This window comes from Megascapheus bottae, chromosome 5 (assembly GCF_031878675.1).
Source record: "Megascapheus bottae isolate mThoBot1 chromosome 5, mThoBot2.hap1, whole genome shotgun sequence".
In the NCBI taxonomy this organism is placed as follows: domain Eukaryota; kingdom Metazoa; phylum Chordata; class Mammalia; order Rodentia; family Geomyidae; genus Megascapheus; species Megascapheus bottae.
Window position 1 is genome coordinate 27,865,373 of NC_143513.1, and position 27,428 is coordinate 27,892,800.

At 41.5% G+C, this 27,428-nt stretch overlaps 1 pseudogene; it reads left to right on the forward strand.

Annotated features, from left to right (window-relative positions):
• Positions 1-11,640: 11,640 nt before the first annotated feature.
• LOC150063158 (cyclin-D1-binding protein 1-like) overlaps positions 11,641-27,428 on the forward strand; it is an 85,623-nt pseudogene continuing 69,835 nt past the window's right edge.

The following is a 27,428-nucleotide window of genomic DNA, read 5'->3' on the forward strand; positions in this document are numbered from 1 at the left end:
GGCCAGGTCCTCTAACAATGCCCTGGAATGCATCCCCCACTCCTATTCTGCATCCAGCAAATGCCCATTCCCTGGGGAGCTTAAGCATGGGAGTGGCTATAGGACAGGATTCTCAGGGCCAGGGCTGCCTGAGCCAAGGTAGGCTGGTTTATCCCCAAAGACCACTGCCTGCTGGATAGTCCTTGCCCTCTGCTCCAGTTTCAGGCAGCATGCCATGTCACCTATATTGCCCTCTTCCCTCTCCCCTTCCAGTCTCCTATTCCAATGATCTCTTGACTTCTGTATACCTAGTTCACTACCTCTCAAACTATCTGTCACCGCTACCTCACTGGTCTAAGTTTTCATCTTCCTGCCTGCCTTCCTTGCCACATCAACCTCAAAACTCTCCTCTTAAAGGGAATGGACAGCTCCCCCCACAGCTTTTCCTATACCACACCCGACTGTTGACAGACATCGCTAAAATGTTAGGCCTAGCATTTCTCTGTAGTTCTCATACTCACATATAGATTGGGCAGAACTCTCCTATTCTGTCTGCCACTGAAAACACCAACAGTAGAGCAACAGTGGAAACATTCAGTGGACTGCAGAAAGCAGAGGCAGCCTGGCTGAGCCCATGGCAGACATGAGTAGCTGCTCCTATGGCTGCTCCTCACTCTACCTGGAGGAGACCTCATCCAGTCCGACACAGAATACTGATCACACTGATCCACACCACCCCAGCCTAGAGGCCCTTATCCTCCACATCTGAAGAATGATTCTGCTTCCATGACCAGAAATCAACTTCATTCCCCCTTAGGAAATGCTGGGAAGTGGGAAGTTGTTTTGTTTTGTTATAAGATGTGTTCCTAAGGATTTCTTTACTATATCTTTACTATATCTTCACACACCCAGAAGGGAGGTAAGACCCTGAGACTTCCAGTACCTCTTATTAGGATCTTAGTCCATTCTAATTAGCCAATTTAGTAAATCCTACTCCAGGCTTAGAGACAATGAGAAGAAAGTCAGGGGAAATAAGGGTGGAAAGTTCAGGAATGGACAACTGCCAGAGTAGCCCTGGCCCTCTGTATCCTTGTCCCGTAGCCACGCCCAAGCATCAGAGGGCTCAGTAAGGGCAAGATGTCTCCCTCTATACAGCAGAGCTCTGGTAGTAGTAAGGGCTGTGTGCTGTCAAACTCAAGCATAGTAGAGTTGCCGTCGGACAACTAACTTGGGGTGGGGTGGAGAAAGCAGCTATGCCCAGCTCAACAACACTCTAGTTACAAGCCTCAGAAATCAATCTGTGGACTCCACTTCCATCTAGTGGTGCTGAGATAAAATGCAGGTCTCCTAAACTGCTGCTCACACAAGAAAGGAAGACTGAAGACCCGTATTACCCAGTCAATACCAGAAAATCTTGTTTCAACTCCTCGGGCTTCAGTCATCTTCCAGAACCACAGCTTTGCCCTGTGAATGCCACTGTCTGTTGTTTCTTTAGGGCCACACAGATGCCAGGACTCTCTGGCTGGGCAGAGTAGTAGATAGTTCCTGGACCTGTGAAGTGGCTAAGTGTCTAATCTAATGTTTCTTCAGGAGCATGAAGTCACATGAATTATAAACTGATAGATAAAACAGAAGCAAATGAATAAACGTGAATAAACTATTTTCTACTAGCCCATCCATGAGTCATAAATAATACAATTGGATCAGCTTTGTAATAGCTCCATTTGTTTTCATAACCTATACAAATACCATGATGGATTGGTCAAGAGCTTATCTAGATAATGTATTGTTGTAATATATTGTTGTCAATTTATTTTGTTTGCTATCCCAGCAGAGGTGGGAAACTTTTTTTTCCTGCCAGGGGTCATTTTGATATTTATAACATCATTTTTTGGCCATTCAAAATTATTACTACAGGCATGAATATCATGGAGAGGTGTCACACACAGGGTCAGAGGTAGTCAGAAGGCCAGAAATCACCTTGAAATATGAGACCCTTCCCCCACCTGCCTGTGTCCATTCCTAAATCCCTGAAGACTAGCTGGAGGTTCATCTGAACATAATAGAACCCAGAAGTTAATTGTTTGGTCTTAGCAGATGAAATAATGCTTGATATAAAGATTATTTAAGATACACTTTCGTGGCTGAGTATCAGTGGCTCAGGTAGCTGAGATCTGAAGACTGAGGCTCAAAAGCAGCCTGGGCAGGAGAGTCTGTGAGACTTTAATCTCTAGTTGATTACCAGAAAGCCAAAAGTAGTATGGTTCAGAGCTGTAGAGTGCTATCCTTGAGTGAAGAAGTTAAGCAAATGCAAATCCAGGAACTGGCAAAAAAACAAACAAACAAACAAAAAACCCCCCAAACAAACCCCAAACCATCCAAAACCACTACCAACAAAAAACAGAAAAAAACTCCCCTCCCAAATACGTTTATGCATGTATTTGTGGAATGAAATTATTGTCCCCACCAAAACAATACTGTATTACTCATTGTTTGTATCAGTTTTCTATTTCTGAGTGATAGGTCAGAGTCTTAAGCCACACACATTGGCTCTTTTTTTCTTTTTTTTCATATATTTTTTATTGTAATTAATAGAAGGGTTGGGGCTAACCTAAAAAATAGGTTAGCCATGGCATGAGTTAATTGTGGAAAGTACACTTATGTCTGTAAGGAAGGCGGCTAGGGTCTCACCCAAGGTCCTTTTCCAAGTCCTCATGGTTAACGGTGGAACTTACTCCTTTGCAGCAGAATCCATGGACAGAACATAAGTGAATGATAGCAGTGGTCTTTGTCCTCTGTTACTAAGGTTGGTGTGGGGAGAGGCAGGAATTAAATGTCCCTGTAAACAGTAATTCCTATCAAAATTAAAAGTTCTTGCATCTTTCCTTCTTGGATGGAACCATTGCTACAGGTGAATGTCTTCAAGCTCCAAAGTATCAAGGAGTTCTTTGTGTTAGGGGAAAAATGAGAACTGAATTCCCATTTTATTCCACCTTTACATATATATATATATATATAATAATTTCTACACTCAAGCATGTCACACTGGGTTTGAGACTATGACAGCTTAGAGGCCTTATCTCCTGGACTTTATGAGAAGAGGAGGATTAAAATGAACAAATAGGTTAATTTTAAACATGATCAAATGCTAAAAGCAAATAAAGCAGAGCTCTGAGGCAGATACTGTGTCATTGTAGTCAGATAAAAGAGTTGCTGGAGGGGAGACCCAGGTGCAGTGAGTTGCTGGCACAACCATGGCTCTCAAAACCAGAATGAACTTCAATTTTTCTCCTATTTTTTTAAAACAACTTTGACTTCAAAAGTCCAATTTTTCTTTTCTTTTCTTTTTTTTTTTGTGAAAATAGCTCCTCTCCTGGGTTATTTTTAAACTCAGCATCCTCTTCCCTTAGTGTCCCAAGATTTTGGGATACCAAGCTGGCCTTGGGCCTGGCTTTCTCAAGGCTGGAGGGAAGACATGGAAGCTGGATGTTAGGGATTCTGGAGAGGGAGAGTTGCTGGGTGAAATGTCTCAAAGATGGGTCTCAGAGATCCTAGTGAGACAGTTAGATTAAGATCCCAATCCAAGGAGTAAAATGCCATGCGGGAAATGTGACAAGTGAGGTTCCAGTCAGGGAAGTGACCTGTGTTATGTGCTCTGTGTGTGGATTGCTGGGGATTCATCATATGGTCTGGTAAGGCTGACCACTGCCTGAGCTACTTAGGGAGGCTGTGAGTGTGCAGGACAAAATAAAAATGTGGGGAACCTGATGCTACAACAGAGTTGGGGAGGGGAGGCAGGAGTGCTTGGGAGCTGTGTGTGTATGGGGGCGGTGTCTGTGTGGAGGTTGGGCTGCACAGAGAGAGGGTGAGAAGGAGGCTGTGGGCCTCTCTGCCTTCTCGGATGTTAGAAAGTGAGGATTTGGGCCTCTTCTTTCCGTATTTGCTGTAACCTCTAAAAGAAGAGTAGGCTGCCATCAATGAGTGACTTTTACTATTTGTGTATGTATGTGTATTGGTTATCTTGTGATTTTTAGGAGTGCAGTTTGTGTTTAGGAGTGTGTGTGTGTGTGTGTGTGTGTGTGTGTGTGTGTGTGTGTGTGTGTGTGTGTGTTGCCAGTGCTGGGGCTTGAACTTAGGGCCTAGACACTGTTCTTGGTTTTTTTCTCAAAGCTAGCACTCTATGACTTGAGCCACAGCACCACTTTCGGCTTTTTTTCTGTGTATGTTGTACTGAGGAATCGAACCTAAGTCTTTGTACATGCTAGGCAAGCACTCTACCACTAGGCCAAACTCCCAGCCCTAGGGATGTTTGCTTCAGGGCACATTTGCTTCTGAAAAAGCAATTACTTCCTTCTTCAAAGAAAGAAATGAAGACACTACCAAGGTATTGATGAGCAGAACAGTGGGCAATGGCATGCAAGTGACTTTCAAAAATTTTGTTATTATTATTATTATATTTTTTGCAGTGCTGGAATGGAGTCCATGGACTTGTGTAGGTGCTCTGCCATGGGTTTCCATGTCCACTTCTGAAGGGCTATTCTGCAGCTTTTCTCATAGGAATGATTCATAGACATTTGTATATGCATATGCATGCTCATGCAGAGAGGGAAAGGGAGAGAGAGGGAGGGAGGGAGGGCGAGAGGGAAATACAGAGAGAGGAGGTTGAGAGGGATGGAGGGAAAGAGAGACAGAGAGAGGAGGAGAGGAGAACCAGCTTGCTTTTGTGAGGGGAAATAAAGAAAGAGAAGCTGATCTGCCTTAAACTCCATCTGGGCGTGGGGGGTGGGGAAGGAGGATGAGAGAAGGGCTTATGAGTCAAGTTGAAAAGTCAGATCTTTCCTCTTAACTGCATAAATGTGAGTTCAAAACCATCTTGTGTGCTGATGTTCAGGAATGGGAAGGCACTGCTTCACTAAGTGCCTGGAATTACTTTAGCCAAGGACTATTGGCCAGAACCCTGAAATTATGAGCTAAAATAAACCATTATTCCCTTTAAAATGTGTCAGCTGGCTTTGTTACCTGATATATTGTATACATGTTTATTTATTTATTTATTTATTTGAAATAGGAAAGGGAAGGGGAGAAAACAAGATGACTGGGAGGGGTGAGGGAAGGGAAATGGGGACAAAAACATGAGAAGGGGCATTAATGTATGAGAAGTAATGTACCTACTACCTGATGAATGTAACTGTAACCACATTATCCTGACCAAAAAAATGTGTCAGTTAGGTGCTGGTGGCTCATGCCCATAATCTTAGTTACTTAGGAGGCTGAGATCAGAAGAATGTAGTTCAAACCCAGCCCAGACAGCAAAATCGATGAGATACTTATCTCCAATTAACCATCAGAAAACCCAGAGATGGTGTGTGGCTCAAAGTGGTAGAGCACTAGTTTTGAGTGAAAAACCTTAGTGATGGCACCCAGGCCCTGAGTTCAAGCCCCATAACCCCCATCAAAAAATTTGTGTCAAGTATTTGTCACAGCTATGCAAAAGTAACTAACCCAAAAATGTCTGATGAATTTAAAGTTAAAATTACTAATTATTAGCTTAGTAATAAGTTTGTAATTCAGTTCACTACTTTTAATAAGCAAGTAACAAAGTACATATATTCATATATACTTAATGAACATATTACCTGTGCAAATGTGAATTCAAGCTAATTAACCTGTATATTCAATCACATGATTTTTGCAGTGAGAACACTTAAAATTTAATCTTGTTAAAAACATAGCACATTGGTATTAACAGTTACAACCTAATCTTTTGGTTTATAACACATAGTTATATCAATCATACAACACTGTACAGGGGATCTCTTGAACCCATTCCTCTGAACACAAGAACTTTGTGTCCTGAGACTCATGGCTCCCTAGCTTCCTCCCATTTCCTAACACTTTGCTGTCATTGATTCTATTCTCTACTTTCAGAAGTTTGACTTTCTCAGACTCTACATCTCAATGAAATCATGCTGTCACATGACTAGCATTTGTTGTCATAAACGCAGACTTCTTTCTTTAATAAAGGCTGTCCAGCATTGTGTGTGTGTGTGTGTGTGTGTGTGTGTGTGTGTGTGTGTGTGTGTGTGTGTGTGAATGGCAGCTCTGGAATTTGGCAGAAGTAATAGAGTGGCTGCCTCACAGGTGTGATTTCTAAGGACAGTAACATTTGAGTGAAAAGTAGGTCTTTATAACTTACATAAATATTCATAAAAATTAAAGTATGTAATTTCATCCTCCAGCTTATTTAACAATTCTCATGAAAAAGAGGAAGCAACAGAATCCTGCCATGTGGATGAATGACCTCAGTGATGCACAGTGATGTTTCAGTCCTGCAGATGTTAGTATTCAAAAGGGGCTCTGAGGAACTGGCATCTTCTCTAAAAGCATACTGCTGGCAATTGAGTTAATTGAAGAGGACTGATGGCTTAACATTGCCAAATGTTTACTTCAGCTCCAGGGTACATCTGAGTAATTAAAGTTGCTCACTGAGGAGTTGTCAGGCATGGTGGCAAGTGCCTGTAATCTTGTCTTAATGACAGCCTACCCCACCACCATGGTTGTCTGTGTATACGTAAACTCCATGCCAAACCATCATAAGATAGGCAAAATGTTTCAATGGGCAACAAAAGTTCTTTGTTGAAGAATACAAAGCAAAATTTGGGGCAGCTTTCTGAAAACAAATGACTAGTTCATGGCTATACAAAAAGACAAATGAGAATTTATGAGGAAGGCTTTTGCAGTTGTTATAGTCTGTGGGTTGATGGGAGATCTGACAATTTCCTCTCCATCCCCACCCACTTTTTTTTGAACCCTGAGGGACAGTTTGTCCCATACTAAGAACAGGCAGCAAACTGAACTGTTGGATGAGAACCAGGAGATTTTTGTTGTTGTTGCTGTTGTTTTGTCATTTCAGTGTTTTTCAACTCAGTTCTCAGTTCTGTCAGACAGAAAGTATTTAAGATATCTGTAAAGTATAACATGCTCTCTGTGCAACATATTGATAACATTACATATAGCATAAAGTATAACAGAGTCCCTGTCTTTCATATAGCAGGTAATCAGTGAAAGGATTCTGTCCTCGCTGTATCTCTTGGCACACAGTCAGATTCTCCACATTTGCTTGGCTATTGCACGATAATGTTGCTGTCTTGTTGATTTCAGCCTATTTTCGAGGACTAGCTTTGCTTCATTCTCTGAGACTGATGAAAACCAGGGCTTGGTTGGTGAGGGCTCCAATAACTTTTACGGTGGTATTTTGTTTGATTTCTTTTTTCAAATATTTGTTTTTTTCATATATTTTATTGTAATTAATAGGACAGTTACATTATATTCACCAGATAGAAGGTGCATTGCTTCATGTACATTGATACCCTTTCTCATGTCTTGGTCCCCATTTCCCTCCCCACACCCTTCATCTTGTTTTCCCCCCTTCCCTATCCAATTTCAAACATTTGTTTGATTTCTTTACATTTTCTGCAGACTAGGGCATTAGCTGAGTAGGTTGCTTTGTGTGGTGTGCCCATTGTCATGGCAGATCTCAACAGTGTCTCCATGCAGAGGGGAAATGGTGTTTCCACTATCTGCCAGATTCAGTTGCTCACTTTCAATTTTGCAACTGCAGCGATCAGCGAACACATCTGTGCCCATTTGCAGGGTAGGTAGTTTCTTAGCATGGAGGTGCTTCCAAGGTACAGGGAGGGTCTATTCCTGTGAATGCTATGCCATGGCAGGCAGACTAAACTCTCTGAGGTAGAGGGGATGGAGGACAGTCTTTTAGTACCAATCCCTTGTTTAAGATGGTTCCCATTCCAAATTGAGGTACAATGTCTTTGACAGAATCCTCATGGTATGCTTTCTTGTCTTTGCTAAAGTGAGGTGCAGTGGTATGTGTCTGGAATCCCAGCACACAGGTAGCTGAAGTAGAAAGATATGAGCCCGAGACCTTGTCTTAATAAACCAACAGCCAAGGCCAGGAGTATGGCCTAACAGCAGAGTGCGTGTCTAGCATGTACAAAACCCTGGGTTTGGTTCCTTAATATCACATATACAGGAAAAGAAAAACAGAAGTGGTACTGTAGTTCAAGTGGTAGAGCACTAGCCTTGAGAAAGCCCAAGGACAGGGCCCTAAATCCCCCTCTAAAGTTGACAAGAGTGGCAGGACAGGTAGATAGACACCTGTCTTTAGAAATCCTTCTTGTACTAACAGCTTTCTTCAATATCCTATTATTTTACCTGTCCTAAAAGTTTAATTCTATTTACAGATGCTCTTGATTATTATTTGCACATATGTTTTAATCTGTTAATTGATTAATATTTAAGTAGCTGCACAAAGGACTTAAATTCAGCAGGTCAGTTTTTAGTACAATGCATATTGGTCAGTGTCACCCCATTGATCATTCTCCCAACCCCATCCATCTCCTCCATTTTCTTAATTCCATTTTCACATGTACATTGAATATTGTGATTGCAGTTGACCATCCTTCTCTCCATTTGTCTTCCTCCTCCTCTTGACATTCTGCCTCCCTCCTCTCCCCCTACAACTTCAGGTTCCAGTTTCTTGGTAGCAACTGTTGTGCTTGTAGAATGGCATGGAGGTCTCCTGGTGGATTGGAGCACTCTCAGAGAGAGCCAATGAGTTTCTGATGCCATCTAGTGGTTGGCCTCTTCATTGCCAATGCAAAAATGGCGTGGGTTGATGACACTTTCTGCATTGGAAGAGTTCTGCATGTTGAATACAATTGCTATATTGTAGCTCTGATATTTCTTTCTTTCTTTTTTTTTTTTGCCAGTCCTAGGCCTTGAATTCAGGGCTTGAGCACTGTCATTGGGCTTTCTCAAGGATAGAGCTCTACCACTTGATCCACACACCACTTCCAGTTTTTTTTTTCTATGTATGTGGTACCAAGGAATCAAACCTGGGTCTTTATGCATGCTAGTCAAGCAGTCTACCACTAGGCCAAACTCCCCTCCCCTGACATTTCTTAGAAGCTAAGGAGCTGCCAATAGTGCAGATAGTTCCATTGGTTAATAAATGAATGTCCTTTTAAAATAAATTCTTTAAAATATTTAAAATATATTTAATATATAGCATATAACATTATATAAAATATAAAATGTAAACTTATATGGAATACATAAACATATAAAACATATATAAAATATAACATTTTTTCTGTTATACGGACTTTGTCTCTCCTCAGATTTGCTTTACATGGGAGCAAAACTAATGTGTGGCTGAGAACTAGTGGCTCACATTTGCAATCTTACTTATTCAGGCAGCTGCAATTTGAAAACCCCAGTTCAAAGCTAGCCCAGGAAGACAAATCTGAGAAACTCTTATCTACAATTAACTAGCAAAGAAGTTGAAGGTGGAGATGTGTAGTTCAAGTGGTGTAGTGATAAGCCTTGAGCAAAAATGTTAAGCAAGATGTATTGTATTCATAAATGTATTCATACATGTCAAGATGTATTGTATTCATAAGCCGCTTTGTAAACTGCTTTATAAAACTACTTATAAATAATCAAAAGAGAAAAAACATAGGCCCAGAGTTCAAGCCCCACGACTGACAAAAAAGAAAAAAGTGTAATCATACATTTCTTTTTCTTAGTCTTTCAAAATAAATTGTCAAGTTTTTTGTTTTTTGTTTTTGTTTTTGTTTTTTTTTTTTTGTCATGGGGCTTGAACTCAGCCTGGGCACTGTCTCTGAGCTCTTCAGCTCAAGGCTACCATCCTACTCTTGAGCCAAGCTTCACTTCCCACTTTCTAAAGGTTAGTTGGAGATAAGAGTCTCAGGTCCTCTGACTGACACAACTTTGCCTTAAAGAGTCCCAGACTGGAGTTTGTCGTGTTGTGTTAACAAGGAAGACTTCAACTGATGTTTACGATTTTAATATTTCTGAAGGCCGTTACAGTGGCCTGGATATGTGCTGAAAGCCAAACTTTTAAATTTTTTGTTTTTTTTTTTAAACAAAGAAATATTTTAAATAAATCCTATTTCAACACAGTGAATTGTTGGAAACTGTCTCATAGCAGAAGAAAAAAATCATATTTAAGTTTTTTGTCTTAGTTGCTAGCCTTTAGCTGCTTTGGTGTTAGAAGTTAACAGGAGATGGGTCCTCCGTCGTCCAGGCCCTTCGGCCAGCTGCCTTGGGAAGGCCCGTGTGGCCGTGGAGAACTGCATACCCAAGGCCCACCCGCCCAGGATCTGGTGGCTTCATGGACCCCACGCCGGGACCTGCCTGGGGAGACTTGCTGGCAGTGTTGTCTCTGCCTGATGGATTTCTCTCCGAAAGCAGCCAGGGTCAGAGGACAGCACCCCACGCGGCAGGAGACGGCTCCCCTTCACCGGGCTCTGGCGGGCTCTGCCCCAGTGGCGGCCCTACTGCTGGCCTCGCCTTCTGCAGGAAGGCGTGGGGTGGACAGAACAGTGTGGGGATAAAACAGCTATTTTGCTTTTTTAACCAAAATATTCAATTTACCTTATTTTCTAATTTTTATTCCATGGTAATATTGAATGAAGATTGGGGAGTATTTTATGCTAAAACTCCTTGCTAAAGAGCACTGAGGACACGGAGCTAGCACTTACATAGAATACTTTCTTAAGCGCATATATGTAACTGGGGATTAAAAAGCCAGCATCGTCTGTCCACTCTAGAGGACTGGAGTCAGCGTGCTAATGGGGTCGTGAGAATGTCCCACCTCTGGCACCACGCGCTGGGTGCTGAGGCTATCCTAGTGGCAGGACCTTTGCCCGGTGTCATGTGCTGCCACGTCTCCACAAGCATGGCCAGTCTCGCACCCTCGTGGCTACCACCTTCCGTGCCACTCTTCCTGCTCTCTGGTGTCTGGTCTGGTGCCATGCTGGCTTTACACCCCGGCCTCTGGCGGCATTACCTGCTCAAGTCTTAAGAGGCTGGGGGAGCTGCCTCCCCGCTCAGCCTCCTTCCTGAGGTTGGTCCAGGGAAGCTGAGCAGGCGGCTGTCCTTTCTAGGCTCCCCAAGGACAAACCACAGGGCTCTGAAGAGGCTTTACTGCTGCAGTCCCAAGGTCCCAGCAGAAGTGGGCATCTTTGAGCAACACTTGGCAATATTTTAGAACACCACATACTGTGCTAGTGGAGGTCAAAGGTCCAGGTCCCTGCTGTGCTCCCCCAGGGGCCTTGCGTGGCCCAGCGGGGCCTCGGAGCCAGGTCGGTCCTTATGCGCACACAGAGTACAGCTTTAGCACCGAGACCGAAGCCCTTCCCAGCTTCTCCTGGACATGATTTCTTTGTAGGAATGAAGGAAACCCTCCCGTTTTTGAGCCATTCTTTTGTCAATTCTATACACTTGCATGTAACTTTATAAATATTTTTAAAAAATATAGTTTTGTAAATATTTAATATTCTAATTTGATTTTGAATTGTAAATGTCAAGTATTCTGTTTTTGGGGTTTTTATGTTTTATTATACTTTGTTAAAAAGGAAAAATTGTACATTTTTAGAATGTTTTTATGAGTAAATTTAATGTACTGAAAATAAAAAATTCAAGGAAAAAAAAAAGAGTCTCAGGTCCTTTTGTGTCTGGGCTGGCTTTGAACCTTGATCCTTAGATCACAGCCTCCTGAGTAACAAGGATTACAGGCATGAGCCACTGTGCCTGGCTGTCAAGTGTTTTGACATCATGGAGAAAAATGTTGACTCAGTGAAGCCTGGTGTAACCACAGCTTGGTGGAATCAGATCCAAGTATTGTCTATCTCCTCTGCAGTCCATCCTGGCCATCCTTCTCTCACTGTCTTTCCCAACCTCTGGTGGCCAAGAATCCCTTTTTTTAGGAGTGTGTGTGTGTGCAATTTCCTTTAGTAGTTATCAGGAAAAAAGGAAATCCTTTTTAAAATATTTTTATTGTCCTAGCGAGGTTACAGTTACATTTGTATGGTAGTGGGTACATGACTTCTTGAACATTATTATCCCTTCCCATGTTTTCTCCCACTTTCCCTCTTCCTCCCTCCCAGGTTGTAGAGTTCATCTCCTACATGTTGTCTTGTAAATGTCACTGTTAAATGATTCATCCTTTGTCGATTGATTCATCATCTTGTTTTTCCCCTTCCCATCCTGGATTCAAATAAGCAAATGAATGTATGTACAATACACCAGATACCAAATCAGACACAGCAACCACAGAGGATAAACCACAAGGGAAAGAAAAAAGAAAGAGAGAAAAGGTAAAGAAATATGTTCACACCGAACATTAAAAACAGCAACCACAGCTGGGTGCTGTGAACTAAACCTGTACTCCTAGCTACTCAGGAGGCTGAGATCTGAGGATCGAGGTTCAAAGCAGCCTGGACACTAACGTCCATGAGGCTCTTATCTCCAAGTAACCACTAGAAAACCGGAAGTGGTGCTGTGGCTCAAGGGGTAGGCTGGTAGTCTTTAGCTGAAGAGCTCAAGGACCATGTCCAGGCCCAGGGGTAGGGCGATAGCCTTGAGCTGAAGAGCTCAGGAAAAAGGCCCAGAGTTCAAGCCCAACCACAATGACTGACAAAACAAAACAACAAAACAAAACAAAACAACAACCACAAGGATAAATCTCTTGTCTCCCTAAAGTTCATTCTGCTTTGCTTCTTCCTATATGGCCATATGCACGTAGCTTTTGAGCTATTGGCTCCTCAGCTAGGAAACTCTTAGACTCATACTAATTATTACAAATGAAGGAAACCATAGAGCCTATGTTTCTTTGGGTCTGACTTCATTTAATATGATTTTTTCCAAGTCTTTCTGTTTCCTTACAAATGGGGTGATGCCATTCTTTCTGATGGCAGCATAGAATTCCATTGCGTATAAGTACCATATTTTCTTGATCCAATCATTTACTGAGGGGTATGTGGATTGGTTCTATATCTTAACTGTGATGAATAATGCTGCAGTGAACATGGTTGTGGGTTTAGCGTGGCTTTGATTCTGGACATTTGGGTAAATGCCCAGAAGTGGGATTGCTGGGTAATAGGGGAACTCTATATTTAATCTTTTGAGGCATCATTACACTGCTTTCCACAGTGGCTGAACAAGTTTACACTCCCACCAACAGTGTAGTAGCAATCAAAACAGTGAAATTCTTTAGCCTGCATTGTTTCTAGCCACTAGGTGTCACTGCTGGACCACAGAAACGCTGGAGAGGCCACCATAAATGAAAAACATCACCCTTTGGTTTTCAAAAGTGTTTCACTTGGCAGTACTTAATTGCTTGTTCAACAGAAATATGCTTTCCTAAACCACAAGGGTTGAATGTCTGTTTGTAGGAAGAAGCTTGGTGGAACCTGAGCTTGTCCGTGGTTGATGACTCTTTTAAGTCTGTGCTTCACCGGGAGAAGGGCTGCAAATTAGACACAGCATTTACAAAGATTTACATGGTCATTTTGGTTTATTTGGAGTGGGTGAGCCTTGAGAATCATAGTTTTTTAACTCCTAGTAAACATCACTCAGGTGCTAAAAGTTTTCTTTTTTAAAATAAATTTAAGCAATGATGAGTAAAAGAAAATGGTCCTAAATGTTACTATTAATCACCTTCAAATCATGAATTTCTTAAATCATTCTTTGTTTTCTGTAACTGCTGTGAATAGCTCAATCCTCCTGCAGGCCTGGAGTATGCCTGTACTTAAATACTCAACCTGATTTAATCCACAGGAAATGAGAGATAGAAGGCACTGATGTTTTAGAAATAACAGTGTACTGAAAGAATCCACAGAAATGTAGATTTTTCAAACATGCCCAAATCCAAACTGAATATTCAGATCCTCAGAGAGCATATTTCACCCCTCTTTGGTGCCATTATTTTCTCTTCACAATGAATTGTACTGAAATAATGTCTGAGAAGACTAATCTTATAGGTTAAAAATAGAAGAGCACATCTTGTTTATACAGTATAAATCTGGAAGACCTAATCTCAGCCCCCACACACTTGCTGTCTAGGCTTGAATGTAGACAGGATACAAAGAAGCACAAAGAGAAGGTACACCTTAAAAACAAAACAAAACAGAATGCAGGAAGTTCTTTCGAGAAACAGACTTTCAGGTTAAAACCTTTCATTATGGAAAGGGAGATTGAGAGGATTATGAAGAGACTTCAGGAAAGAAAATGCCTTGGCTTTATTACTCTCATTTTAATATCTTCAGATAAGAAAATGAAAGACTGTAAATCAATAAATCTGCAATGAATACAGGGCCAGAGGCATTCATTGTTTTGCACAGCATCCCTTCTTGAAGGCCCGAAGAGGAAACTCCTCCAGGTCTAAATGTCAACAACTCTCCTGGTTTGCACATCAAAGACCCTGCACTCCTGAAGACAGTTTCCCTCTTCTTGCCAAATAACAACCAGCAGTGAGAGATGAAGAAACATGCATTTGACTATGACAACAGTCTCAGGTAAGATTCAGCTCCTTACTGTGTCCTAGTGTCTTATTCTTCCTCTGATTTCTTTTTCTTGAGGCAGGGTCTTGCTCTGTGGCAAGCTTGCTTTCAACATATGATCCTTCTGTCTCCACCTCCCCAATTCTGGGATTAGAAGTAGAAACCACCAGGACTGGCTAATCTTACTTTGTACATGGTATTTTAAACCTATTTTGTTTCTGTAGGGATGTTGCTGAAAGAGTTCCAAGTAACAGTGATATCTGTGTATTTACATGTTTGATCCATTTCTAAGGAGGTGCTATATAAATAGAAACATAAAAATTAAAAAGAGGAGGGCTGAAAGAATGTGGTCAGTGGCAAAGTGCTAGCCTAGCATGCAGGAAACCTGGGTTGGATTTCCCAATATCCCATAATAAACTGAAAAAGCTGGAAGTGCTGCTGTGCTCAAGCCATTGAGTGCTAGCCTTGAGCAAAAGAAGCTCAGGAACAGTGCTTAAGCTCTCAGTTCAAGCCCCAGGACGGGTATATAAAAAAAAAGAAGCAAGAAAGAAACTAAAGAGAGCAGAGGTGTACATTGAAATGACAAGAATAACAACAAAAGGTTCAGAAGCATGGTGTTGTAGGAGACTAGGGTGTCCCCTGCTCTCTGTAGCTTGAACCAGGGAGCATGTTGATTAGAGACAATGGAACAGAGGTAATGAATGAATGAATGTTCTGTGTGTCTGCTGGGGAGATGCCACTGGTCCCCTTGTAGATGAGCATTCATGTGGGGAAAGGCAATGGGTGTGGGAGGCAGTTGGAGGAATGCTTTGGTAGAGCCTCAACCTTTCCAGGAGTCCGTGGCCAATCAGAACACAGTCATTTCACATACTTTACTTATTTATTTATTTAATGAGGACATAGTTTTTATTTTTCTTAATACTTTTTTTGTTCTTATTGTAATGTAATGGTGCTATACAGAGGGTTATAAATCAGATAAAGAGTACATTTCTTTTTTTTTTTTTTTTTGCCAGTCCTGGGCTTGAGCTCAGGGCCTGAGCACTGTCCTTGGACTTTCTCAAGGCTAGAGCTCTACCACTTGAGCCTCAGCACCACTTCTGGCTTTTTTCTCTATGTGGTACCCAGGAATCGAACCCGGGTCTTCATGCATGCTAGGCAAGCACTTTAACCACTAGGCCAAACTCCTGGCCCCAAGAGTACATTTCTTTTTGGACAATGTCACCCCGTCCCTGGCTCTCTTCCAGGTTTTCCCCTCCTGTCTTCACCCACAAGTTATATCTAAGTCATTTTCAATGTAGTATCTAGTGAGTACCACTGCTGCATTTGTTCACCCTTTGTCCCTCCATTTCTGTGCCCCTCTTCCTCTCCCAAAGACAGATACACGAACAAATAAGACAAAGGCTAAAAAAAAACCCCACAAACAACAACCAAAAATCCTCCTGTTTCCATTTTCTGGAGTGCATTTTGATAAATATTATGTTGTATGGTCAGATGCACATAGGCATTGCACCTTTGTGTTACTGTGTGTGAATACCTAGAGACCTATATAATTATCATCACATACTTCAATATAAAATTCTTATCATCTCCTGGATAGGGAGCAGGTCTAGAGAGACTAACTAAAAAATGGAGAGAAGGATTAGCCAGCCCTCTTTTGGAGGAATGAGTGAGGCAGCAATGCAGTCAATTCTTTGGCTATTACATATTCACCATTGTTAGCAAAAATGTCTACTAGGAAGCAAGAAAGAGCATGCATCCCAAAAATGCATTTGGGGATCCATGATGACCCAGAACATTCTGGCAGGCAATAAAAAAGAAAGCAGAAATGCAGACCACAAATACCTACATTGTCTCAAGTAGTCAACACTTGTTAAAGCTAGTCTACATATGAAATACATTTATAAAGGTTTTATAAGTCCTCTTCCAAAAGCATTAAATATAAAAAGCATAGCCAAGCATTGGCGGCTTATATCTGTGATACTGGCTATTAAATACTCCCCAAGTCTGCAAGACTCATCTCCACCATAATCAGCAGTAGACAGAAGAAGGTTAGGCAAACACAGTCATAATATTCAATGTACATATGTGAAAATGGAGTTAGGTGGCTTGAGGGGGATAGGTAGGGTTGGGAAAGATAGTAGAAAATGATGAGAGGGGTGATATTGATTGTCCTCATAAAATTAACATATTGAATTAAAACCCTGTGTAAGCAATAATAATAATATTAACAATCAGCAAAATATCACACTGGAGATATGGATCAAATGGTAAGGTGCCAACCATGAGCAAGAAAATTGAGTGAAAGCATGAGGCTTTCCTGCCACATGAGATGTCAATGGGTATAATTGCTTTGTAAATTGAGGGACCTAATTCTTTCAAACATACCATAATCAATTTTTCTCTATGGCAGTGGAACGGGACTTCAAAGAAATTCTGAAATGGGTATGAGAGCCATGATTGATAAGGAAATGAAATAAATAATCACAACAGAAATATGCATGATGAATGGCTAAAGAAAGACGGGTTGCCCGACTGCAGAATGACTTGATTGTATTTCTGTGGGAACTGCGACTTCAGCAGACGTTCATGCCTAGTGGAAGCCAGGTGGTCAATGAGCTCTGTAACCTTGAACAACACCAGTCTTTTATATTTGACCTAGACTCTGGTCAAGTAGGTTTCTGAAATGCCCATTCATGCTTTGCTGCACTCACAAATTAGACTACATATATAAGTACATTCCTCTGAGAAAAAGACAGGGTGAACTTGATATTACAAATTAGGACATAGACTAAAATGTTATTTATACTGAAAACTTGAGACAATTATTCCCTTGGAAAACAGGATGATGCAAAAGAAAAGAATGAAATAGCTTCCTTTTGTTTGGCCCCAATGCAAAATTTTTCAATATTTGTAATTCCTGGCAAATTTAATGCCTTAATTGCTTTGACTCATTCTAGTCATAGTCATAAATATAAGAATATTTCACTTTTTTTCTTCTAGAGCCAAACATTTGAAGAGGTGAAGGGAAGCAGGAGAAATGGAGGTTACTAAGGAGGATCGCATTGTCTTTTGCTATGTCAAACATTTGCTGTGTTCTCTGTCGGCACCTATGTGAAATGGATTCAGATAGTTCATATTCCAGTGTTTCAGACCTTGCGACTTTTCCCCTGTTGTTTTCTACATGTTTAGAGTAAAAACACGTGTGAACATGCTTTTCTCTGGTTGGTGGCTTAGGCCTGTTTGTCTGATTCCCCCGCAAATGCCCGCATCCCACTCCTGGGATTGCTATAACCTGTTATTAGACAGGGTTGTCCAGAAACACAGAACCAACAGGTCCTATAATATCTATATGCGAATGCATTTGTGAAGGCATTATTGGAGAAACTGGGCCAGACTATCATTGAAGTAAAGAAGAAAAGTCATGTCATAGGCCATTTGCAGCTGGGGACCATGAGATGTTGGCTGTGTTGAACACACTGAGATATCCAACCCTCAGTACCATGGGACCCAATAGGGGAATTCTCAGTCCAGTGTTGAAAGCCCGAGAATCTTGGGGATCACTGGCTTAAGTCCTAGAGTCCCAAAGCCCATGGAGTTTGGAGTTCTAAAGTCCAGGGGAAAGAGAAGAGAAAAGACAAAACCCTTTTATTTTTATTTTCCTTTTCTCCTTTTGTTGTTCTCTTTATGCATCTGATGGATGGCTGCCCCATCCTGAGGTTGGCTCTTCCCCAATTAGTCCACTCAGACTCAAATGCCAACCTCCTCACACATGACCCCACATAGTGCTGGATTGGTCCTCTAGGCATTCCCTTATCCAGTCAAGATGACATATAGGTTCATCATAACCCATTTCGTGCCCCGTTCAGTGTGTCACACCTTCCCTCTTCTCATTCCTTATTTATGGAGGGCATGAAATAGTTGGGTAGAGGTCCTCTTCTTTTCTGAGCTTCTCTGTGTACTCAACCCTCTTTGTAGGTACTGTGTACACCCTGAGACTCAACCTTTTAAAAAATACATATTTTATTGTAATTAATAGAAGTGTTACATTATATTCACCAGATAGAAGGTGCATTACTTAACAAACATTGCTACCCCTTCTTGTTTCTGTGTGTGTGTGTGTGTGTGTGTGTGTGTGTGTGTGTGTGTGTGTTTGTTTGTTTTTTGCCAGTCCTGGGCTTGAGCTCAGGGCCTGAGCACTGTCCTTGGACTTTCTCAAGGCTAGAGCTCTACCACTTGAGCCTCAGCACCATTTCCAGCTTTTTTCTATGTATTTGGTACCGAGGAATCCAACCTGGGTCTTCGTGAATGCTAGGCAAGCACTCTACCAGTAGGCTAAACTCCCGGCCCCCACTTCTCATGTTTTTGTCCCCATTTCTCTCCCCCACTAACCTTCTTTTCTTTAGGCACAGTGAAAATGTGCCAGTCCAGGGCTAATAATTTTTCCTATTGCTGGATCCCAAGTCCTCTGGGATCTAAAGAATCTGATATCCTTCATTTCTCTAGTTCCTTGATGCTTTTTCCCCTTTCATAAAAGCACAGAAACCGTTTGTAAAACTCTCTTACCTTGTTTATTGGCATCCTTTTAGTTTCTCATCTGTCTTCTTTTTCTTAACACCCCTGCTCACTCTGTTCACACCCACAATTGTTTTGCTGCCATCATATATGTCTAAGGATACCTTCGAATTCCACAAGCCTGAATCCAGTGAGAAAGTACCACCATCATCAACTTAGGGTCGTTCCGTTTCTTCACTCCCTCACTCACCTTCCTTCTTATTTCTCTGCCTCATCTGTAACCACTTATCTCTCATGTTACAGTGAGTGTTTACATTTGGTATTGAGAAAGCCAGAGCTTTTAGAACTCTCCTTCTTTTCAACCACTCTCTAAGTACCCTTCTCCAGCTCTAGCAGCCTTCACAGAGTCCCAAAGAAGCAGAGGATGCTCCAGATCCTTATATAAAATGATGTGCTGTGGTGTTCTTATACAGCTGCTCCTCTACTTTAAATTCTCTCGACATTATCTATAAATCAAACACAAAAACACAATATGGATCAGAGAGAGAGAGAGAGAGAGAGAGGAGAGAGAGGAGAGAAGAAAGAAGAGAAGAGAGAGAGAGAGGAGAGAGAGGAGAGAAGAAAGAAGAGAAGAGACAGAGAGAGAGAGAGAGAGAGAGAGAGAGAGAGAGAGAGAGAGAGAGAGAGAGAGAGAGAGAGAGAGAGAGAGGGAGAGAGTCTGTTTCTGTGAGTGTGTGACTTGAATTCAGAGCCTGGCACCCTATCTTGCCTTTTTTACTCAAGGCTGGTGCTCTCCTACTTGAGCCATAGCTCCATTTCTGCTTTCTTTGTTTTCTGCTTAAGTAAAGATAAAATTCTTATGGACTACTTGGATTCTAAGATAACAGCCTCCTAAGTAGCTAGGATTACTGGACATAAGATACTAGTACTTGACTGTATATTGTATTTTTATTTTATTTATTTATTTATTTTTTGTTGGTCTTAGGTCTTGAACTCAGGGTCTGGGTGGTGTCCCTGAGCCTTTTCATTCTACCACTTTGAGCCACATGTCTACTTCTGGTTTTCTGGTGGTTAATTGGAGATGAGAATCTTATGGACTTTACTGCTTGGGCTGGCTTTGAACCAAGACCCTCAGATCTCAGCATTATGAGTAACTAAGATTATAGGTTAATCCACTTGTCTCTTTTAAGGTGAATCCTAAGGAATGATCCAAGATTAAGTCTACTGTTTATAAAGTGACTGAGAGGATCTTTAGAGGTAATAGTTCTGTAATTGGAAGTCTTAGGGTTTTTTGAAGAGAAATTTTAATGGACCAGGCATGGCTTAGTCAGTGTGTGCCCTTATGAAAAGTTCTCACATATGATAAAACTTTGCAAGAATGAAACTTGGGCAATACAAATATATGCTATATATACAGGGAAGAAAATCTGGGGTTTGGAAATCTCCAGTCTAAGTCCTAGTCCTATATTGATGGGGTGACATTGTGTTTGGTCATAGGGCTTCTCTGAGTTCCAATTGCATCTTCTATAAAAATGGAGATAGTAATGCCTTAATTTTCTCTGTCTCAGAGCAGCAGTTCTCATGTTGTGTGAAATGAGAGTCTGCTGGTTGTTAACATACGTTGTGGAAAATGGCTGTGCTGATGGAAGAAGCTTGGATTAGGCAAGGCTGCAGAGGCCTGCCTGTTGTTTGTGCTTTGGATTTTAGAGACTGCAGTCAGCTTTCTGAATTGTCATGAGGGAATTTCCTATGTGATATCTCCCCCCACCCTATTTTATGGTTCAACCCCCTCCTTTTTTTGCCTGCTCTATTTATTACTGTCTCTCAGAAGCACATTTCAGGGAAGGCTGTTTCAGAAATGCAGCCGTAGTATAATAAAGAAATTCACAAAGTACCTGTGGCGCACCTGCCTGTTTTCTTTCTATTTCAAATGGTGTCTTGCTCAGAATACTGACCTTGCAGAAAGAAAATACCATCTCCCTATTTCTAAAGGAGATTTGAAGCAAGCCAGCCAGCAGCACCAAGAGAAATCAAAAAATGGGTCTTTAATAAAAAAGTGTTATTGTCTGGACCTTGAAACTTTGCATACTGCCTCAGGAGCTGACCTCTGCAAGATGGTGGCTCCTCACTGAGTTGCAGAAGCTTGTGAAAAGGTGGAGAGGGGTGTGGGAAGGAGGACTAATCATAAGTGCTGCATCCATAGCAAGCTGCCTGAAATACACACCATCGTGTCTGGATCAGAAATGGAAGTTAGTTTTGTTGCTTTGAAAAGCTGGGGAAAAGACTCTTACACAGAAGCATAATTGCTGTATTTTTAAATCTTTACCTTAAATGTAGGCATGCTAGATGACAATGAAATTGGATCAAAGAAAAACACTGGAGTTCTTGAGGCCACACACTGGTCCTTCTCTCCCCTCCCTCCTCCATGTCTGCCTCTAAGTGGTACAATTTCCTAGCAATGGAACCCTGGATGAATTCAATGATATCACTGAATCCTAGTTTCTTTATCTATAAATTTTGCTTCTGTTTACTTACACCTGAAGCTCAAAAGGAAATCTAAGCTAAGAACACTTTGCCTTGTTTCCATTTTGGGGCTGAAAGACTGATTGTTTTGTGGGATCTGTTAAGTGTACAATGTATATAATCAGCAATACTCACTTCTCAATTATGACAACCAAAAAGACTTCATGATTATCAAATACCCCTGGGAGGAAGCAAAAAAATCAGTCCCTTGTCATGGAATTTAGTAGAACTTACATTTCAATAACAAGAGGAAGAAGAAGACCAGTCAAGGCTGGAGCTTTTAAGAACACATGAGCAAATACAATCAGAATATTCAATGTACATAGGTGAAAATCAAACCAGTTAACTTGCAGAGTGGTAAGAGATGGAGAAAGGAGAAAAAGGAAAGGGGTGACACTGATCAAAATGCATTGTACTCATAAATCGATGTTGAACTGTAGCCTTTGTACAGGTAGAGTTAAGAATAACAAAATAAAAGATGCATTGCATTTACCAGTTGACAGGTTACACCGAAACATCTTTGCATAACTACTTAAAGGTACTCTAAAATAAATAAAAAAGAAGAAAAGAAGAGAGTGTTAGGATGTAGTAAGGTGATTGAAGGTGGGGGAATGAGAAATGCCAGAGTAACCCAGGGCCTATCAGCCTGCTTGATTTTGTTATGGATATGGCTTGCTATTTTGCAGCTATGAATGAATCTAACAATAGTAATATAATTTATATAAAAGATAGAGAAATGAGAAATACAGGTGATGAACAAGTACATGCAAAGCAAGAGACAGGATAAGGTAGATGTAGTCATCTTTGCTTTTGTACTAGCTATGGGCCTTGGATTCTTTATTGATGTCTTTCTGTATCAACCTTTCATTCCTCAGAAGAATCTTTAGTGGCTGGAATTCTTCATGGTATGGAGGCAAAACTTTGCTTTCTGAATGCTTTGATGACTCATTAATATCCTTGCTTTTGTTATGGTTTTCCAAAGGCTCAGGGCTTGGGCCTCAGACATTGGTGTGTTGAAAGGTGGTAGAAACTTTAACAGGTGGGTTTAGAGGGAAGATGTTAGGTCATTAGAATCAGTACTTGAAAGGACTAGTAGGGACCTTCTCTTCTCTCTCTTTTACCCTATTTGGATACATAAGGAGAGGAGCTCTGCCATGAACTCTCCCTGAAAGATGTTAGCCAGTTACAGGTCCCAAAGCAGTGGCCTCTTCATGAACTAAAACCCCTAAAACCTTTTTCTCTAAGTTGATTGCCCAACTTCCTTGCAGAAGCCAATGAAGACCTTTGGGTCTTTACCACATGACTGTGGTTTCTGCTGTGTGCAGCTGTGATTTTGTGTTCTAAGAGGAATTTCCAAAGAGGCAAAGCCTCCTGCTCTACCCGTTATGGGAATCCACCCCACTATCCCAACAGGGATGGGAAGGACAGGGCTCACTTACACTCATGTACCCTTTTCTAGAGGCTTCTGAGGAAAAATCCGTAGCCATAGTTTTAAGGCATTGGCCGGGAGGAAGGTCAGTAAGAGACTCAGCTCCCTCCCTTATCATTTCTTCTCCTTTAATTTCCTTTTATTTGTGCCAGTACTGGGACAAATAATACAAACAAATATCTGACTGAACTCAGGTCTGAGCTTTTTTTTGCTCTAAGCTGGAGCTCAACCATTTGAGCCACAGCTTTTTTGTTGATTAACTTGAGGTAAATGCTGCATGAAGTTTTCTGCCTGAGCTGGCTTCAAACTACTATTCTCAGATTTCAGTGCCGCCAATGACTAGAATTACAGTTATGAGTCACCAATGCCCAGGGCTCCTTGTTTAATATTTCTTGTGGAAGTTTTCAGTCACATGGAGTTGTAATTGTTACCAAAAGTTCACTACATTTGTTTTGGATCTCCCTCCATTTATCATTTTACCCATCAGTACTTTACTAGGACTCTGTAACAGATGATATTTATTCTCAATACCAGGCCACAGCTAGCAATTTCGTAGTGTCATTTTGCATCTTCTCCAAGCTTCATCTTTTCTCATGGTCACATGTGGTCTGTCTATGTTTGGTTTGCCAGAATCAGGCCTTTGCATGATAGGTGCTCTAGTGGAAGTCTGAGGCTCTCTTGGTTACTAGTTGGCATGAAAAACTCCTTTGGCTTCTCGTGGTCCTCTGCTGCACACCTGGCTCTGGCTCATGATGACACAGGTCAGGGGTTTTAAGTGGGGCCAGTCTGATTCTCCTAAACCAGGTCCCACCCCTCTTCTATGTGAGAGTTTTAGCAGTCATAGCACCAGCACTCCATGATCCACACGCAACTAGACTTTCAAATTCTACATCTCAACTCCCCTTTATGATGTGAAGTTCTTACATAAAGTAATTGCTCTCTGCTGTTTTTTGCTTACCTAAGAATGCAGTTTTTCCTGGACTGGTAAGAAAGATTCTTGGCAACGTTTTTCTGGAATTCATGCCCTAGTACCTTCCAGTCAGAAGTAAGTGGAATTTTAGTTGGACAACACTCTTATGCTTTTTTTCTACTCACTCTAGAACTGAATTTCCTTAGGTGCTTAGGGTCTGTGGAAGGGAGATGCTCTTTTCTTAGAGTGAGGAAATATGAATAGAGGGGAAAATAAACCAGTGGTTCTGATATTTCCATTCCACACCTAAGATGACAAAGATTTGACTTGATTTCCTATTTTTCTTTGAATTGGTTTCTTATGCTAATTGATATGACGTATCTGCTTTTTCTACTTACATATGTACATTTTTTAGGATAAATTAGAAACACATCACCATTATTTCTAACAATAAATCTGGCTAGTGTAGAGTAAGAATAGAGTTTATTTTTAATATATATATATATATATATTTCACAGTACTGGGTTTTGAACTCAGAGCCTCATATTTGTTCAGCTATTTCTATCACTTGAGCCGTGACTTCAGTCTAGCTTTTTGCTGAGTATTGTGGAGATGGAGTTTCACATACTTTTTCTTGTTTGACCTGGCCACAAACTTGCATACTCTGGATCTCAGCACCCTGAGTAGCTATGTTTCCAGGTCTGAGCATGGGTACCAAAACTGTACCTCTTTTTATTTATATTATTTTATTTTTTTGCCAGTCCTGGGCTTTTAGCTCAGGGCTTGAGCACTGTGCTTGGGCTTTCTCAAGGTTAGAGCTCTACCATTCGAGCCACAGCACCACTCCTGGCTTTTCTATGTATGTGGTACTGACAAATCGAACCTGGGTCTTCATGCATGCTAGGCAAGCACTCTACCACTAGGCCAAACTCCTGGTCCCTATCGTGTTTCTTTTTGTAATCATGCATTCCACTGAGGTTACCCAGTCAAAATAATGCTTCAAGCCACTTGAAATAGTTCTGTACAGTGGGGTCATAGTAAAGACCTGAATTATAATTACTATCTACTTGCTTTTTGATTTTTTTCCAGTCATGAGACTTGAACTCAGGGCCTGAGCACTGTCCTTGGGCTTTCTCAAGGCTAGAGCTCTACCACTTGAGCCACAGTACCACTTCTGGCTTTTTCTATGTATATTTTACTGAGGAATTGAACCTGGGTCTTTCTGCATGTTAGGCAAGCACTCTACCACTAGGCCAAACGCCTGGCCTAAACTTTTAAGAATTTTAAGCAATATATCTTAGATATTTACTTTGATTTTAGAAAGCATTCAAAATGAAAATGATAAGAAGGCACACATTAATTAAAAAAAGAAGGCACACATGGGAACTTGGCTTTTTACTTCACTCTCTCCTTTTCTCTTACTATCCTAAGGCCAAATCTCTTAGGTTTATTTTGCTTTATTTTTAGTTTGTGCTTCTATTATTTTAATATGTATATGTGCCATAGTAGAGTTTATGTGATATATTATATACAGTATATTGAAAACAATTGATGTGGATAGTTACCTCTGTATATAAACAGGCTACACACCATGCCCATCAACCTATACTTTTTGTTGTTAGTCTTGGGGCTTGAACTCGGGGCCTGGGAACTGTCCTTGGGCTTTCTCAAGGCTGTTTTACAGCATGTATATAGGACCCCCTCCATGGCTGACATCTCAGAGGTCCTGTTCCTGTTCATAACTGTATAGTATCCCACGGGATGGGCACATTTATCTACTCACTTCTCTAGTGATAGATGTGGGATTGCTCCAAGCTATTTTCATGCAGTCACCATGGAGGGATACTGTCCTTTATGCGTATATCAGCGTATACTCTGTGTACTGAGACAAGTCTTTAGGAGGAGGAGAGAGGATCAAAGGACAGACATAGACACGAATGTGCTGTAAGGTGGGGCTTATTTTCTTTGACCTTTGTCTATGTCCTCTGTTTCTGTTAGGTGAGCTATTTTCTAGGCAGCTTCTTAGACTGTGAATTTATGATTCCATTGCTTTTAGGAAAATGTATATAATGCATGTAATTAATATATGCACATGTATATTCATACAGACATGTGCACATGCACATATCTATGTTTGCATGTACATATGTGTGTATCCTCTGGCTATGTACATTTGTGCATGCGTGCGTGCGTGTGTGTGCGTGCGTGTGTGTGTGTGTGTGTGTGTGTGTGTGTAAATATCATGGCTATACTCAGAAATTATCCAAAGACAGGATAGTCAAATCCTATAAAACCATTCCTTCCTTTTCTATTTCCTAAAGAATCTCTGCATTGTGAGGCACAGCAAAACTGCCAGGCACCAGGGAGATGGCTGAGGAGTAACCTGGCAACAGAGCCCAGGCAAAGCCTCTCCTCTCGGACAGTAGCCTCTTTGTCCCCCTCCTTATAGACAGAGGAGCGTGCAGGGTGTGCAGTATAGAAGAGCGAAGAACAAGCAGCGCTGAGAGAAATGTTTCAGGGCCTGGCTCACACACACACAAAGCATGGAATTTAGTAGGGAGAAAGTTCATCCTTAAGGGGAATGGCAGACAGCAGGCCTGAGCTATATGGCTCAAGAGCAAACGTGTGCTTAGGACTTCTAGTTTTCTAGGATTTGGATTGTGGGAGTTGCTCATGGTAATGGGAGGAGGCAGATCTTAGGGAAATGAGGGAATCATGATATGGCAGGGTCCCCCCTCCCCCCGGCCACACACACACACACACACACACACACACACACACACACACACACACAAGGGATCAGCACCTGTGCAAGGCTGATGTCATCTGGTTTCATTTGACATCATCTGCATGCATGAAACAGAATGCATATGCACGAAGCCCTAGGCAGGATCTGGTTGGCAAGGACTCAACTGAGGTGGGGGGGTTTCCATGGCACAGGTGCCTCACTTTGGATAGAACTGGTCTGGAATTTTTCTGCTGCTAGGGACTAGTCCTAACCACCAGCTGACAAGTTGCCCGAATGGAGGAGGGGCTGAGGGAGATATTAGGGAAGAGATAGGACTTGTGGGCATCTCCTAGAGGGAGATGACTAGGAGAAGAGATGGGATCCAGATTCTTTCCTAGAGCTATGACCCTGCATCTGTCCATGTTTATTCACTTTTATTGTGTACCTCAGAAAGCTGGAAGAGAACGTGGTCACAACATGATCGAAAGTACAGAGTCTTCCAGTGTGGGGTGGTTCTGTCAGTTCCTAGGACAGGGGACTGGTATGGCAGTAAGACCAACCATGGGACACTGATGGAGTTGAACATCGAGGGGAAAAGTTTAACCAAGAAACAAAGTTTCTGGTACTCGCAGCAATGGGTGGAGGACATGGAAGAAGCTGGAATATTTAGAGAAGGCCCAGAAGGATGGGAAAGATAGCACACAGTTTAGAATCCTGATGAGCCTGAGTTAGGCTCTATCTATTTTGAAAACCAGCACCAATTGAGATCTTAAGTGAGAGATTCAATATATGGTCATCAGATCTTGGAAAACATCATAGCTACGTTGGAAATGGACTGCTGATGAGAAGTATATGTGCCTTTCTTGGCAATAACCTTTTCAAGATGATAGACTGAAAAGTGGATTTGAAGTATAACGACAGGTATATAGGGAGTTTCCACCTCCAGTCTAATTCTAAAA